Genomic DNA, 4665 nt, shown 5'->3' with positions numbered 1-4665 from the left:
GTTGCTAACTCCACATGATCGGCGAGGCACATCTTCAGGCCGACTTGGTGGATGGTGTAAACAGATATCACTGCTTCTGATCTTCACCAGAACAGAGAGTGAGATGTAACATTGATCATCAAACAGACTGTGAGAGAATACAACAGAATAAAACACATGGAGAGACACTGTGGAATAACAAATAGATTTGATTGGAATGTTGAATTCTGATTGGAATGGATAAAACACCAGAAACAACAGATTAAATTGGGATTCTCATCACTATATTGATCTGCGACAGAAAAGCGAAACTGATGGAAAGAAGGGAAGAAGGAAGAAAAGAAAGGATGGAACTGCTCACTTTTTTCAGTTTTTTCACTTGCCCCTCAAAGCTGGATAAAAAAAAAGTTGCATATAACAGAGAATTTCACCAAAAGGGGAGATTAAATGCTGCAGAAACCTTGGATCGAAGGATGCCCCAACAGATCACCTGTTTAACTGTCTCCTCACTGGGGGATTTCAATCAGTGAGTAATATTATTCTCTACCTTTTTTTGTTAAATGAACCCAGAACGGTCACTTGGAATTAATATTTGTGTTCCGACTCCTGAATGATAAAATTGTGAGTTTCTCGATATTTTCGGGACACATTTCCTGCTGAAAGAACTAAGAACTCTTTTCTAATTTACACAATACTATATACACACTCATCAAGCCTCCTGAGCTGGCATCCTTGGTGCTGCTCTCTCCTCCCAAACCTCATCTCATGTGACTGTTACATCATCACTTTGACAGTGGGAGTGATTGATCCCAATGTCTTCAGCATTAACCCTTTACATCCTTATACTACACTGTCTGTCCAAAAAAATGGGTGGAGGGAACTTGATTTATCGAAACACCAACAGCTGCCAGTTGAAAATCAACTCAAACCCATCAGCGAGAGAGAGAGAGAGAGACTGTCAGAGAACTTCCTGCATCCAGTCCTGACCCTGTCACACTCAGCAGCTGCTCACCCAGACCCCACTCTCATCAACACTGAACATTGTTACCGAGACACTTCAAATACTGTTTATAAAAGGCAGGAAAGGTCAATGTTCACACTGCTGTATTGAAAAGAACAAAGTTTAATATCTCCTCACTGTTTCTCGGTAACCACATGAGACATAGGTTTTCTTATTTGGTTCCTTTGATTTTTCTTGTTCCTGACTGACAAATATTCCAAACCTCAGATAAACCCTCCCACTTGCGTCATGTCCCAGTCTCAGTCACAAGCAACACATAACAACACAAACACTCTGAAACATACAACGCAGTCACACTTTCCTTCAGTGACATTAATGTCGAGCTGTTTTCCAGGTTGAATGCAACTGTGAACAAATTTGTGTCAAAGAAGTTGCCTTTGAAATATCAGCACTGAATTTCTGTATAAGGAGGAACAGCCATTCCAAACTCACATCCTTCACAAAGGTTGTTTTCTCTTGTGACGAAAATTCATCACATAATTTGAATTCTCACTGAAAGTTCAGAAGACGCAGATGGAAGTGATTGACAATGTAACTTATACATCACAAATGAGAAACAAGGCTCTGCTGGGAATTGAACCCAGAATCTCCTGTTTACAAGACAGGTGCTTTAACCAACTAAGCTACAGAGCCAGATATTGTTATAATTGAAATCAGAGGAGTGCACTATTTATTCTCATATAATATCAATATCAAAGGAAAATACAGCAGATGCTGGAAATCTCAAATAAAAACAAGAAACGCTGGAAATACTCATCAGGTCTGGCAGCATCTGTGGAGAGAGAAGCAGAGTTAACGTTTCAGGTCAATGACCCTTCTTCAGACCCTTCTATATATTCTCATCCCACTTCTCCACAGGTCACAACATATATTTTAACTTTTCCCACTTCCTGAAACAGTCAATCACATACTCTATTCTTCCCAGAATAGAAGACACTGACCAGGTTTCTTCAATGAACAGCAAAATTATCAGTTTATTACAGAACAAGTTTTAACTAGTCATGAAATAAAGCATAAATACACAGGTAGAAATTTTAAAAGTTCCCTTTTTACCTTAACCAACATTTAAAGCCCCTTTCTTACCACAGCCCCACACACGCACACACACATACACCGGTTAACTGAAAAAAAAAAGAATTATTTTTTCAATTCTGAGTTCTGTTAAAGACAAAAACAACAATTGGGCTGATTACTTGTTCATTCCTGAAGGAAACAGCAGATGAGATATGTTGTTCCAAAACTGGCAAACAGTCTAACTTCTGAGTATGCGTAGACAGGTCACCAGGGTCTTTTAGAACAGTTTTTTAGAGGCAGTGTTGAGAATTAATTTTAGCAGGCTTTCTTCAAAGACAGGAGAAGAGATGAATTGACACAGTGAAGTTCTCAGGGTCTTTGAAAGATTTGCTGCAAAACAACGAGGGTTGTGATCTTCTCTCCTTCCTTGACACTTCTTCAGGCTAACTTTATCAGCTGCTCACTCCAGAAGGTAAAACACAATGACTGCGACAAATAAAAGCTTGTGATTTTTCTGCCCTCTTCGGTGAGTGCTGCTGCTGCCGGGTTTGTCCAATCAAGAGGCGCAACTGACTTCTCTGTCCACATTTCCCCCTGTTACCAGGGTTTCTGTTCGACATTTAACTTGAGTCATGTGACAACCAGTAAACATAGTTGCCAAATTAATACTTTCAGTACCCTCTTGAAAAAGAACTGGTCTGACATTTATTAAGTTTGACGATGAATTCCTCAAAAAGAATTTCACAAAAAAAAATCAAAATCACTTCCATAACATCATGTACTTTCCCTGAGCTACAGGTTATTGCAAGTCTCTCTGGCTGTGTTTATTTTTGTTGATTTTGCACTCAGGTTCTTTCTGAATCCATGTGTTTGCAGAACTTTGTCAGTGAGAAACATGGAGATATGCTTAAAGATTTCCCTGCAAATTATTCATATCTCCGTCTTTCTCCGAACTTTGTAGAAACACATTAATGTGGGAATCACACACATCAGGCCGTCAAACCTCTCCGCTAAACATTGAAAGGTGACAGTGTTTATTGTGACGGGGTTCCATTTATTCAGACACATCTGGTATAAAAGTGCTCAAGAAATGATTCACACATGTAATGTATTTGCATATTATGTGCATGACATAATGACGTAAGTAAACAATTCCTTGCACTTGCCACGCTTGGTGTATATTTTCTCTGCTGATGCCCCCTGAATATATTGGAGAAAATGGTGATGAGGATGAGATAAAAGTCTGTAAATATAGGCAGCAAACAGCAGCAGGGACTGCAGTGAACAAGATCAGGCAGCTCCTGGTGACCTACCTGCTCGGATGGTGGAGATTTTAGGTGGATTGTGTGAAGCCTGGGCCACAGAATGTCTCTTCAGTTGAATGAGATACCGCAGGGTCTTCCTGTGCATCTGATTCAAATTGCTTATTTGGGACAATATGGCTGCACACATATGGGATACATCGGAAGGTGAGGAACTTATGAGAGGGCTTGAGAACCATTCAGTTCATATATTGAAAGAATGGACATGTTTTTCAGAGCTAATAACATTTTGGAATTTGAAGGTGAAAGTGCAGAGGTCAAGACTCAGAATAAGGCAATTCTTGAGGGCAAGAAAGCAATTTTGCCAATGGAAATTAGCCTGGAAGTGTATGACCAGCTAACAAAGCTTCCTGCTCCCATCAAGGCAAAATATGTGCCATTCAAAACAATCATCACCAAGTTGGAGGAACATTTCAACCCAAAGCCACTAGAGATCACGGCAAGCTAGAAATTTGGAAGCAGAAATCAGAAAAGTAGTGAAACAGTTGGTGAGTACATTGTGGCATGAAGAATTTATCACTGCATTGCAACTTTGGCATATTCTTAGACCGTGCATTATGAGACAGATTTGTGCTTATATTGGTGGATGAGAAAAGATACGAAACACACAAAATCTCACATTCGAGCTCGCATGTAAGATTGCTCTTTCCATGGAGATTGCATCAAAGAATGCTCGAGAATTTCATCCTGTGCCAGTGATTGTAACACACTTCAGGGGAGCTTAAAAAAACTGGTAAAATGGGCTTTCACATGGCAGTTAAAATTTACACAGAGAATTGTGAAGAGATACAATTTGGGTGGAAGAATAAGGAGAGGCCATATAAATGAAATGTTACAATTCTAAAGTGGGTGCCAGAACAGAGAGACAATGTACACCAATCTTAGAAGGTTTGAAAAGGCTTCTAAGAGCAAACAGGACACTTGGCTTTATTAATAGAGACATATAGTAAAAGCAAATAAGTTATGATAAACCTTTATAAAATACTGGGTCTGAATGGCCTACTCCTCTACCTCCACAGAAAGCTTCCATTCCAGGTTTGCACACACTCGTCAGGATCACTCTCCACAGATCCCGCCACTCCAGGCTCGGACACCCTCTTCAGGATCACTTTCCATAGATCCCACCACTCCATGCATGGATATCTCCCTCATGATCAGATCACAGGTCCTTAGTCCTGCCACATCCAGTCATGAATGATGGTGGACAATTAAATAACTAACCAGATGAGGAGGCTCCAAAAAATCCCCATCCTCAATAATGGTGGAGCCAAAGCTAAATCATTTACAACCATCTTACATCAGAAATTGCTCAGTGGATGATTCATCTCG

The 4665-nt window shown here is 40.0% G+C and overlaps 1 non-coding gene across 1 annotated transcript; it reads right to left on the bottom strand.

Moving 5' to 3' along the window:
• Positions 1 to 1559: 1559 nt before the first annotated feature.
• trnat-ugu (transfer RNA threonine (anticodon UGU)) lies at positions 1560 to 1633 on the bottom strand. Its single transcript has one exon. It is a non-coding gene; the product is annotated as a tRNA-Thr (tRNA).
• Positions 1634 to 4665: the final 3032 nt, after the last annotated feature.

The sequence above is a fragment of the Heterodontus francisci genome, unplaced genomic scaffold, assembly GCF_036365525.1.
Source record: "Heterodontus francisci isolate sHetFra1 unplaced genomic scaffold, sHetFra1.hap1 HAP1_SCAFFOLD_61, whole genome shotgun sequence".
NCBI lineage: Eukaryota > Metazoa > Chordata > Chondrichthyes > Heterodontiformes > Heterodontidae > Heterodontus > Heterodontus francisci.
Note: the sequence above shows the minus strand (reverse complement) of the source record. Positions and strands in the feature narration are given on the sequence as shown.